The sequence below is a fragment of the Malus sylvestris genome, chromosome 3 (genome assembly GCF_916048215.2).
Source record: "Malus sylvestris chromosome 3, drMalSylv7.2, whole genome shotgun sequence".
NCBI classification, from domain to species: Eukaryota; Viridiplantae; Streptophyta; class Magnoliopsida; order Rosales; family Rosaceae; genus Malus; species Malus sylvestris.
In genome coordinates, this window is record NC_062262.1 from 25061129 (window position 1) to 25074210 (window position 13082).

The 13082-nt window shown below is 43.0% G+C and overlaps 1 long non-coding RNA gene across 2 annotated transcripts; it reads right to left on the reverse strand.

Moving 5' to 3' along the window:
* Positions 1-11006: 11006 nt before the first annotated feature.
* Positions 11007-13082, reverse strand: LOC126614443 (uncharacterized). Of its 2 annotated transcripts, XR_007620391.1 has the most exons (3): positions 12993-13082; positions 12699-12812; positions 11007-12081 (listed from the first exon to the last, which is right to left on the reverse strand). It is a non-coding gene; the product is annotated as an uncharacterized LOC126614443 (long non-coding RNA). The 2 variants fall into 2 exon arrangements; XR_007620390.1 differs by lacking the exon at positions 11007-12081 and having other exon boundaries at positions 12547-12812.

A 13082-nucleotide genomic window follows, 5' to 3' on the forward strand; every position in this document is an offset into this window, starting at 1 on the left:
TAGGTAAGAAAAAAATTAATTCTCTTGTCTTCTTAATTTCTTGGGAGCCTTGGGGCTTGAAATTTGGCTAGACGGGGGTCGAGAATGTAAAAAATATAGGTTGGAGGAGGCCATGACACTGTTGCTGTGGGTGTTGTGAGGTGGAATGGTGACGACTCGACTTGGCTTGGGTCGAAGGTTGGTGAGGTTAGCGCGGGCCAGGTTGGGCCGTGAGGCCTGCCCTTGGGTTGAAAGGAAGAAAATGATAGAGGGGGCACAGGGCGTCAGCCCCTTTTCCTTCGGTTTGGGCTGTGAGGCTTGAGGGCCGAGAGGCCTGATTTACCTCATTTTTTTTAGCTGAGCTCGGGCTCGTGCTTAATGGAGGGAGAGAGAGTGAGAGAGAGAGGTCGAAAGCCTCTTTTTGGGTCGAAAGGCCTACTGTGTCATGGCCTGGTTTTTTTTTTTTTTTTAACAACCTTCTAACGAATCCCTCTTGTATCTTTGTAGAATTTCTTCAAACATGTCTTCCTCAAACCACAAGAATGATGATGGTGCGCCGCCCTTGTATCGTCAAGGCAGGTCTTTAAGCAAGGTTGGTTACTTCAAGGCTATTCACTTTAAGATTAGCTTCGATAACTTGTTTGGAAATGTCCTCGAGGCTTATTGGGAATGCGTGTGAAGAGTGTTAAGGATGGTAAGAGCCATGAGCCATCAAGTTCCACATCTACTATTTTGTGTTGGGGTTTACTTTTCCCATGCTGCGTTTCTTCCAAGAAGTGCTCTACTCCATGAGATGTGCCCCCACACAATGTTCTCCTAATGCGGTTCGTGTGATGGTGGAATTCCATAATCTAAGCCAATTCTTTGACTTAGTTCTAACTGTCAATGAATTTTGGTACTTTTTTGACATATGTCACATTGAGGGAGTTAGGTAGCTGCGATCTCGCCATAGGCTTTTTGATAACTCGAGCAAGGGAGATCATGACTGGGCCAAGGAGACTTTGGAGATAATTGGAGAATGGAAGTCTAATTCTTCCCCTGAGTTGCATGTACTAACGGTTTTCTTATCTGGTAAGTGGGTTGCTTAATCTTTCGGCTACTTTGCATTTATGCTAAGCTGCTCTTTAATTTTCTAATTGTCTTCCTCTACTTTTGTAGATTTAGAATTCGACTCCACTTCTAAGACTTCTCTGGACATGAAGAAAATGCATGTTGCTCTGGGTATCCCCTCCGAGTACCTTGAATGGCTTTGGTTGCTCAGTCATATTCGTAGGGAAAAAGGTAGGCTACCCCCGAGATAAGAGATAAAACGAATCAAGGATGAAGTGTTAGTTTGTCCTATCATTGTTGTGGAGCCTACTATAAATGAAGGTGGGAAAAAGATGCCTTCCCCACCTGCTCAAAGGACGTCTGATGAGAAAAAGCCGAAGACTTCTTATGCTGCTCGCGAGAGTTCACCGGCTGCTCTTAAGTTTGTGATTGACTTGTCCTCCTCCAAGGGCGAGAAAGATGAGGCTGCTAGATTTGTGCCGGTGACGCATATCGTTCGGAAGGCTACTAGTTCGATTGCTAACAGGATTGCCCAGCGTAGAAGTTCCTTCGTGCTTTCAGTGCTGAAGTTTGTGCTAATGCATCCGTATGTGGCTAAGTCTGGTTTACCTTTAGATATGCTTGTTACCATGAAGAGTGACAAGGTGCCCATGCCTACTAAAGTAGCGCCATAATCTGTTCCTTCTGCTGCTAAGGCCAACTAATCTGCTAAGAAGAATGAGACTGTTTGTACAGGCAGTCATGAAAAACCCATCAAGTCTCTTTCTATGGAAGTTGCTGAGATTTATACGCTTTTGAGACTAGATCTACTCGAGGATATGGATGTATGCGCCAAGTTTGTTGATGGCGTCAAATGAGTTGTTGGCCCAAGTTTCTTTGCGAAGCATATGACCAAGTATATGAGGACTGCTCTACTGGCCATGATGCAAAAAAGGGCTATTTTGGCATCTGAGTCTATACTTCTTGATCAAGAGGATACCAAGGCTGCTAAGGAGGTGGCAAGAACTGTGGCAACCGAAGCTTACTCATCGGTCGACAAAGTCAAAAAATTGGAATATGAACTTGCTGCTTTGAAGGGGTCTAATATATCTGCCCTCACTTCTCTACAGCTTGAGACCGTTCGCTAAAAGATCGTAGATTTGAAGACTAGGCTTGACACAATCCAAGTAAAGTATGAAAGTGCAGAGAAGAAGATCAAGTGTCACATACGTCAGATTCAAGATCTTGAGCGTGCCATCTCTAAATTCCACTCTGCTGCTTATGCAAAAGATGAAAAACTGATCATTGTTTACAACCAAGTGGTCAACTTCAAGAAGGTTGTTGATAGGCTTGAGCCTCAAGTGTTGGAACTCCAAAGTGCTTTAATGATCAACAATAATTTGAAGAAGGAAGTGGAGGAGCTGCATCGGGTTCGTGCTTATCTGCTCGAGGAGAATGAGCAATTGAAGAGTGAGAATGTTGGATTCGAGGCTTCACTTACTCAGAGTCAAGCCGATTTCTACAAGCTGGGTTATGTAGATCATCTCTTTGGGTGGCCGTCCGACTTTGAGTTTTATGGTAAAGATTTCAAGACCTTATCTATTTCTCCGGAAGGCTTGCTCACATTTACTTTCGAGTCTTTTATTGGTGAGGTAGTCAGAGAGGTTGATGCCCAGGCTGGGGCAAATAGGGGTGAAGCGCCAGATGGTGCTGCTGCTGAGGGTGTCACGGCTGTTGAAGGTGTGGCGACCGAATAATCGTGGGATGTCCAAGCTGCTGAAGAGTAGTCTTCTAAGTAACCTTTAGGATTTTCTTTATTTTCCTTGTTGCTTTTGTTTTGCTTGAACTCCTTCGGTCTTTGCTAGTTATTTATTAATTTTGCTAGAAAATTTAATAAACTTGTTTCCTTTGCTTTTCTCTATCTTTGCTTCTTCTATTCATGACCTAACCTTTAGACTTTATAGCCCAGTTGTGAGCGTGCTTCTTTTCTATAAGCAGAAAGGCATGCGTAGCCTACGCAACCGTATATGTTGATGTAGATCTTTGCAAAGTTGTTAGTCGTAGGGTTGGCAGCTGGATGCCTTACTTACAGAAGTAGACAAGTCCACGTAACCACTAGGCTGTTAACCTTGCCTTTCTCCAATTTCGTAGGTTGCGTAGTAAGTACCATAACACTTTAGGACTTGGCGTAAGTTGTTCTGCGCTTGGCAATGGTGAAGCTTATCGACTACGTAGCATATCGACAGTGGATAGGGCTTCGTATATGCACGTTAGCTTGTTTAACCTTTCACAAGAATGTGCAGTTGTATAAGTCTAGCGTGGTTTTACTGCTAGAAGGGCAAGCCGTAGGCAGTCTTCCGAAAATCGTAGGCTACTTTAATGCACTCGGTAGTAGCTTTAGGTTCCCAGGGCAGCCATTCATTGGGCATATTGCGCAATGTGCCCACTCCATCTCTAGGGCCCGGTTCCCCACGAATTAGGCCAAGAGACCCAAAATCTTTCAATTAGCTAAGCCTTGAAAAAGACCATTGTGGTTACTTTTAGGAATCTCGACGCAAGTCATCGTGCATCAAGTTATACTAGGGTAGCCTGGCTCATCCAAGTCTGGATATTCGGAGTGTAGAGTTTATCCTCCCGCTTTGGAGAGCAAGCCCATATGGGTGTCGGGGAATTAGTTTACCCTCCCGTACTAGAGAGCATGATTGGTCCCTTGAGAAGTGCAATTCCTACGGTGAGTACCTAAGAAGGGCGCGATCTTTTTTTGAAGTGCATGAGAGATAAGTTGTTATAGACATGTAGTCGAGCCAAGTTGTAAATTACTTTTGAATTCTTCATTGAAAAATGAGTGACACGAACGAATAACTTAGCTGTAAAAAACTACATAACAACTTGATAGTCATCGGCTTGCGAAGTGGTGCCCGTTGAGCTGTTCGAGTCTTCGGGTCTTGATATGGTGGGAGGTCACAAATGGTACTTCCTCAGATTGTATGCGTTACATTACTTCTCGATCTTTTTGTCTTTCATGGTGGTGAGGGTGTAATTACATTTTCCGTCTACTCTGCTAATCTTGTACGGACCTTCCCAAATGGGATCCATATTTTTGGAGCCTTCTCTACGGGCAGTGATGAAGGCTTTTCTTAGGACTAGATCTTCGGGTTGGAACTACCGGATCTTGGCCCTTTTATTGCAGCTGGAGATGAGCTGTTGCTGGTAGGCTGCGATGATGGTGATGGTCTGCTAGTGCCTCTCCTTTGCCAGATCTAAGTTTGTGGCCATCTCCTTACTATTCTGCTCAATGCTTGGTAATAGAGTGCTAATGCTTGGCACAATGATGTTGGGAGGAATCATTGCTTCCGAACCAAATGCCAAAGAGAAATGAGTCTCACGAGTTGCTTATCTTTTGATGGAACGATATGCCCATAGACATCTGGAGAGTTCTTCTGGCCATTTTTTCCATTCTTGTCGGTGAGGGATTTCTTGAGGCAGTCGAGGATCGTCTTGTTGGATGCTTCGGCTTGCCCATTGCCTTGAAGATATCTCGGCGTGGACATATGCTGCTTGATGCCATACTTTTGGAATAACTTCGCCAAATATTTGCCCACAAATTACGGGCCATTGTCGGTGACGATGGACTGAGAGATGCCAAATTGGCAAATGATGTTCCTCCATATAAAGTGCTATATATCTGTCTGGATCGTCATAGGCTCTGCTTCTACCCATTTGGTGAAGTAGTCAGTTGCCACGATCATCATGCCCCTGCCCCTAGTAGCAGGCGGTATAAGTCCTATCAGGTCGATTGCCCACGGCATGAACGGCCAATGACTCGTCTGCAGATGTAGCTCGTTAGCAAGCAATGTTGGTATTGGCTTGTAACGTTGGCAGCAGTCGCACTTTTGTACTAACTTCTTAGCATCTTGGCGCATGGTAGGCTAGTAGTAGCCTGTGTTAAGAGCCTTATGTGTTAAGGATTGGCCTCTGGAGTGGTTTCCACAAACGCCTTCATGGATTGAGCTTAGAACCTTAATGTTATCGGAATGCGCTAGGCAACGGAGATGTGGTCCGGTGTAGGATCTTTAGATAAGAATGCAGTTCCACATATAGTAGCGTGCTGCCTTTATTTGGAGTTTCCTAGACTCCAATATTTCCGTGGGGAGTGTGCTGTTGATTAAGTAGTCTATAATAGAACTTTGCCAGTTAGGAGTTATACTAACCTGTGACACTTCAGCTGCCGGTTCTGCTTCTATGATTAACTTGTCTAGATATTCCACCAGAATCAAGCTTTTGAGTTGACGGTCGAGGGTGGAGCCTAAGGCGGCTAACGCATCCGCGTGGGTGTTGTCTGCCTGTGGAACTTGAGTGATAGTGTAAGTCTGAAATGCCTCAAGCTGCTTGCATACCTTCTCTAGGTATTGCGCCATCCTCGGATGTTTTACCGTGTACTCCCCAATAGTTTGTCTAGTGATTAGTTAGGAATCAGAATGAATTGCGAGCTTCTTTACCTCCAAGTCTTTTGCCATTCAGAGGCCTACTAGTAAGGCCTCGTACTTTGCTTCATTGTTGGATGCTTTAAAGCCTAAAAGGATCGCCTGCTCGAGCATTGAACCGTCTAAGGTGACAAGGACCACGCCTACTCCTGAGCCTTTGTAGTTGGATGCGCCATCGACATGCAAATGCCAGAAGTCTCCATCGAATTGAGCAGGTGCGGCTAACGTGTGCTCGGCTGCTTTCGAGGTGTCGTTGGGCCGCTCTGTTGCGTTGCATAGGCTAGGTGTGAATTCTGTTATGAAGTCTGCCAAGGCTTGGGCCTTTATTACCATGCGGGGTCGGAAAACTAAACCGTTTTGGCCAAGTTCCAACGATCACTTTGTCACACGTTGAGAAGTATCTGAACCATGTAGGATTGATAGTAGAGGATATTGAGTCATGACGATAACTGTATGAGCTTGAAAGTATGGTATGTGCTTTTGAGTCGCAGCAACTAGTGCCAAAACTAATTTTTCGATCTTCAGGTACCTAGTTTTCGCATCTAGAAGAGCTTGAAAAGTTTAGAATATCGGCAGTTGGTCCCCCAGCTCTTCTTGCTTGAGGGCAGAGCTCACTGCTAATTTGGAGACTGCCAAGTAGATGTAAAGTCATTCGCTGCTTCTGGCTTGGATAGTAAGGGAGGTAATGTAAGATACTTCTTCAGGTCTTGGAAAGCCCTTTTGCACTCTTCATCCTATTTTCCTCGTTGTACCCTCTTGATGGCCATGAAAAATGGCTTGCATCAATCAGTGGACTGTGAAAGAAAACAGTTGAGGGCAGCTGCTCGTCCAGTTAAGCTTTGGATCTCTTTCAAGGTAATAGGAGATTTCATTTCTAGGATCACTCAGATTTGCTTGGGATGCGCTTCGATTCCTTGTTGGGTTACTAGGTACCCTAAGAATCTGCCTGAAGATACTCTGAATGTGCATTTGGTGGGGTTGAGCTTCATCTTGTACTTTCTAAGCATATTGAAAGTTTCTGCCAAGTTGCGGATGTGGTCTGACTGCTGCTTGCCCTTTACCATGATGTCGTCGACATAAACCTCATGGTTACCCCAATTTGCTTCTTAAACATTATGTTTACTAACCTTTGGTAAGTGGTTCCCGCGTTCTTGAGGCCAAATGGCATGACCTGGTAGCAGTAGGTGCCTCGCTAGATCACGAATGCGGTTTTCTCCTTGTCGAGCTTGTACATGGCTATTTGGTTATAGTCGGAGTATGTGTCCAAAAAGTTGAGCAGCTAGTTCCCATAAGTTGAATATACTAATAGATCGATCCAAGGGACAAGATAAGGATCTTTTGGGCATGCCTTGTTGAGGTCAATGTAGTATACACAAACCTTTAATTTGCCCTTCTTTTTCTTCACAACTAGCACGACGTTGGCAAGCCATACTGAGTGTGTTGCCTCTTCTATGAATACGGCCTCTAATAGCTTGTCAATTTCCTCCTCAATGATTGCTACTCGCTCAGGTGCAAAATGTCTTCTCCTTTGGATCACTGGTTTGGCAGCGAGGTCGACATGCAACTTGTGGTAAGCTATCTCCGGATCGATGTCGGGCATGTCGGAAGGTGACCACGCAAAGACGTCACTATTTTCCCTAAGGAAAGCCATAAGTTCTTCTTTCTTGGCTAGGCTTAGACGTGAGCCAATTCTAGCTGTATTTTCTGGCTGCTGGGGATTAAAAATGATGTCTTCAGCTTCCTTTTTGGGTTTCCATCCTATCTCGTCTACTTGGGCACCATCTTCTTGATCCGCTTACTGTAATTGCTATTTGGTAGCTTCTTCGTCCCTTTGGACCTCAATAGCCTCTACGGGGGTAAAAGCTCTCTACTTTGATTCCTTTAATACTTGCACTGTGCATCGTTGAGATGTGGCTTGGTCAGATTTGATCTCTCCGACTCCTCCTCCTAGATTTGATCTCTCAGATTTGAATCCGGTAAGTACCTTCGCTAGGCATATGATTGTGCTTTCAAGGCCCATCTTTTGAATGACTAAGAGTTGAAGTAGGTTGACTGCATTTCTATTGTCAACCATCATTCTGTCAACTATGGCGTGGGCTAGTTGGACAGATACTACTAGTGTGTCGTTATGTGGAAAATCGACGCCTTATGCATCCTGCTCAGTGAAGCTAATGATGGATCCGAGTTGGGTGTCGACTGCTTGGACTTGTGAGACTAGTAAAGCTTGCTGGATCTTTCTCTTTTTGGAGTTGTTGGTGGCCCCTAAGTGCTTGGATTCGGTGAAAATGCCATCGATTTGCATCTTGGTTGGTGGTTCCTCATCATCGTCTGCGTTCCTTCTAGGCTACGCAGTTGACTTGTCCAAGTATCTGTCGACCTTGCCTTCTTTCACAAGTTTCTATAAGTAGTTCTTCCAAGTTTAGCAGTCATCGGTTGTGTGGCCGAAACCTCGATGGATTGTGCAATACTTGGTGTGATCCAACTTGGAAGTATCTCCCTTTGATTATTTCGACAGCTTGAACCATGGCTCGTTCTTGATGTCACGAAGGATTTGGTGGATCGAAATTGAGAACTTAGAGTAGTTCTTGGTCGTCAAGCCTTCTTTGGTCATGGTTCGGTCTCTACATTTGGCCTTCTGCCTGCTTTTGCTAGACTACTTCCCATCCTCCTTCTTTTGAGCCACTGCCGACTCCTTTCGAGGCTGCTCTGGCGCCTTGTCTGCTTGTCGAGCCTCATCCCAAAGTGCATGTTTCTCTGCCAAAGCTAAAGAGTCTGCTAGAGTTAGATATTCTTTCATGATCATTTCTCAGAACAGTAGTTGGTCTGCTTGGAGTCCTTTTTGGAAGGTTGTACTTGCTATCGAATCGTTACATTCGTTGATCTTTGTCTCTTCTGCTTTGAACCTCTTCACTTAATTATGGAGCGAGTCCTTTGGGTTTTTCTTCACGATGAACAAGTGGTCAGATTTTTTCTTGATCGAGCGGTGTGATGAGTATTCTTTGGTAAAAACCAAGGAAAAATCATCAAACCTCTGAATGGATCATGGTGGCAAGGTGTGAAACCAATCTTGCGTCTCGCCTTGCAAAGTGGTGGTGAATATTATGCACATAAAGGCATCGTTGTTTCGATAAAGGACCATCGCGCTTCGGTAATGCTTCAAGTGCCTCTCTAGATCTCCATCTTCTTTGAAAGATGTGAAGTGTGGCATGCTAAACTTGCATGGAGGTTATGCCTACTCGATTTCGTCCATGAAGAATAATCTTCTTATGTTGGTCATATCCCGTCGTAATGCTTCATTGGCCTCTTCGGTGCATTAGAAATTACGCAATTGCTCGTTGAAAAGTCTCTCTACCCCTTCTTGAATTTACCTTTGTTGAGGTAGCGGAGCTCTTGGCTGCTCTCAGTCTTGACCTACTGGTCTAGGCTGCTCTTCTACGTTCTCGGCTCGTCTATGCCGTAGCGGCGGTGCATGTGGTCCATTCCTGGCAGGCGAGGGAATTTTTCGCAGGCTGCTAGTTGAACTTGAGCCGGATTGAGCAACTGCTTCTCTTCATCCATCATAGTGCCTACTCCGATGTGATGTGGATAATGCTCTTTGCGGGCCTAACTGCGAATGAACGCTTTGCCTAGAAGGCTGCTCATGTTAATTATCGGAGCATGGCCCCAATCGTGAGTGTATACTCATCCGCGAGCCTAATCGAGAGTGCAAGCTCCTCCGCGTGCTAAAACGAGAGTATACGCTATCTCGATGGCCCAATCGGGAGTGTACGCTGCCCGAACACTCGGTTCGTGGCTGGTCGAGTGGCTGTTTGTTGAGACGCTGCTGGAGAGGTTCCTCGTCTGCCCTTATCCTACTTTAAGACACCTCATCTGGGGCACGTTAGATCTCAGTGCGTTGTAAGAGCTGATTCACCAAGGTCGTCTGTTATGCAAGGGCGCTCGTCAACTATATGACTTGTCAGGATAAATGTTGTTTGCCATTCAGATTGGAAAAGCTTGGAAGAAATGTGCCTTCTTGAGTAATGGAAAAGTGGTAGGCTCCGGGGGCTAGATTTGAGTTGGGAAATGTCAAACCCGTAGAGAAATGTGGTGAAAATGCCCCCGGCTCAATGGTAAGTTCGGATGGTTGAGATAATCTTGGGCCGACTTGGGCTGCTTGGGAAACCACGATAGCAGGTTAGGCCACGAGAGTAGGCTGCTCAGCGTGTGGCGCACACATGTGCGAGGCTTAGGCTAGGCTTGACAACGCATTGGGCTCGCGTTGGATTTAGGCGGCACGGGCCAGTTTGCCTTGGGCTTGGAGTGTCACGACTTGGGCCATGGCCTTGGTGTCGTGGGCCTTGGATGGCACGGCAAGCTTGGACGACAAGGCTTGGGCCGTGGTGGTGGTGTCATGGACCTCGCCGTGGGTGGGCACTGTGGTGGCCACCGCGGTGGTTGCCATGGTGAAGCCTTGCGGTGGTGGTGCCGCTCCACTTATTGTCACGTTTAGCCTCGTGGATCAAAGAACCTCCGATGCCAAAGTTAGAATTTTGAGGGAAAGTGTTTGGAGAATTTAGAGAATTTTGCAAGAGAAATGGAGTTGAGTTTTAGAGAGAATGAGGGGATTTATATAGGGGAGTGGCCGGCCACCTTGGAAAGAGATGGACCGGCCACTTGGATCATTTTGTGGGCTAGGTTCATGATTTTTGTTTAATTGGCTAATTAATTGAATAATTAATCAATTAATTTCGCTAATTAATATAATGAAAAATATATGATTTAAAGGTTATCTTGTGGAGAAGATATGATGAGGGATGGATGAAATAGGATATAAATAAATACCTATTTGGCCACTTTTGACTTGATTGGAGGATGATTGTCCACTGCTCGAGCGTTGGAAGCCTGGTGTGCCTCGAAGGTAATTTCGTCATTTTTACCCAAAAATCCACGTGTCGTCTCTTGATTATTTTTGGCTCCACATATATGCTTATGAAAACACTTATGCATACATAATTTGCACAAACAACAAGAAAAACGTACAATAATTCGTCTAAAAATTGCTTTCCTATAACTCTAGCATGTCCTCTATGAAATCATAAGCGTAAAGAATAACTACCACCACGAGTCGAAGTCACTCCCTCGTAGAAACCACGACATCTCATCATAAACATGTAGAGGTTTAGGGAAGAATCAGTCTCTACCAATCGAACTGCATATAATAGTTGCTGAAAGTTTTGATGACAAAGACGGCCAAAAGCATGAGCAAATCACAACGAAGTCCTTCAAATCAAAGGCAGAAATATAGCTTGAGAAAATGAAAAAGTTTAGAGAGTGGAGGAAGGATTGGAATGAAGGAAAAGTATAAGAAATAAAATAATTGTAAAGAAAATGTGATCGAGTACTTAAATCTGAGCATGACTCAGACCAAGTCGACATAAGGGATTTGTTATATTGTGTAAAAATGTTATTCTTACCATATATTTGTACCATCTGTATAATAGAGATGTGACCCACATGTAGTAAGTGTGGCATTATATCGTAAGAATGTGAAATTAAAGTTTCACATCGTATAATTAAGAAATCTTACATGTACTTACAACAAATCTAACTAATCACTTTATTTCCAGTTAATTTTAAAATAAACATTCTAAATTGGTTAGGCATTGATGTCCTCCTCAATGATTAAAAAACCAATATGAGAACCTAAATTTGAAGCATGTCAGTAGTGCTTAGGAGAATTCCCACTTACTAAGCAAAAATTCAACATGCTAGTGGGGAGAGCACTAGCTTTCTTGAATTTGCTTGTATATGGAGGAAATCACATGAGCTGACTTGTAGCTGAAGTGATCAAGTCAAGATTAGTACGGGTGCTTTTGATTTTAAATTGCTTTTATACTTGCAAACATGCCCTTCCTTCCATTATTTTTCTAATAATGTGATGGTGAAGGAGGATGATTTAAGCTAAATCATACATTGGTTGGGCCATAATTTAGCATCGAATTTACCATAACCTGGAATCTAGAACTCGAACTTAGGACTTCTCACTAACAAATAATGAAAAATATCATAGTATTATTGGCCTTAGTTGCATTATGATTCAAATTTAATTTCATTATTATTCAAATTAAAGTTACCATCCAAAGCTTTAGGTGCAAAAGATCAGTTACTAATTATGGTAGGGTCATTTGATTTGAATTCAAATACGGATTGAAGGATCACCAAATGATCACTAGTATTCCTTGATCCTTAACCTATTCTTTGACAAATGTATACGATCCCGTCCAAAGTAGACTTTAGTAGAAAATTGAGCTACTAGACCTCTTGCCGAGAAGCATCATTTTCCCTTCTCTCAGTCTGACGCTTGACCAGTAAATTAAGAGTCTCCCCATGATAAAGATATATTGATAGCAACATCTCTCCTCTCTTTTTTCTCCCTCTCATTGAGGAGAGCAATTCACATGGAAATGATTCATCGCCATATAGCATTACAATTAAAACAATAATAAGTGTTGAAAAACTTACACATTTCATTATTTGACGTCACTGTGACGGTGAACATGCTTCTTATAAGTCATTCTTCTCATTGAGGAGTGATTCTCTCTTGCAACTGATGACATCACATGACAATGATTTAATGGACGTATAATATTTTATTTAAATACATGACAATCATCTACACTGGTAATAGTGTGGCACTAAAATACAGTGAAAGCAAGAGAGTTTCTCTCCACAATTGACATTTGTATTTGGCCTTGTCTTTTTTAATTTCTAGGGCGATGTGGATGGATTTGACGAGATAGGAGCTAGCAATTTGGATATAATTTTATGAACTAAAGTGTTATTCGTTTGTCATTATACCTGAAATCAAACAGTGTTGTTAGCTTTTGGAGAATATTCCATGCCGTAATTGGCGTATGATGAGGTTTTTGAAGAGTGTTCATACAATGCTTAATAAGATGCTAATTAAAGCATATTATACACTAATAAATTATGTAATGTTCTTGAAGTATGCTTGGTTTGGCATTGCTGAAATTATTTTAAAAGTAGCTTTTCAAAAAAGTTGGATCTGAAATTGTGTTTGGTAAATAAAAAAAAATGTCTTTTATTAAAATCATAGGTCCAAAACACCAGAAAGCAAAAATAACTCTAACCCTGCTTCTGAAAATAACTCTTTTTTCACAGCACAACAAAAAATGCTACAAAGCCCTTAGCATTTATCTCAACCTCTTTGACTGCATTTGCTTTTTGAAGAAGCGATGAGAAACCAACTTCATCCGCCTCTAGCTACATGCTTGAATTTTCTGCTTATATCAGATGGCCATATTCTGTTTAGCAGACCTGCATATGACATCAGTCATACTTTTACAGAAAAATAAATGAACGGAGACGGAGAGGGGAAGAAAACCAAACCATCCATTAAAAAGACTGAAAATTTAATAAAGTAAGATTGGTAGTTTAGCATTAAATTCTTGAGTGAAAAAACCTGCCAGATTAAATAAAAAGAGTGCAAGAATTTACTCTTTAGATAATCGAGAACAAAGAGATGTCGAACTGTTCTTCTATTCCAGTTTTGGACTCCATCTTTCTTCCGATAACCGTTGGTCAAAT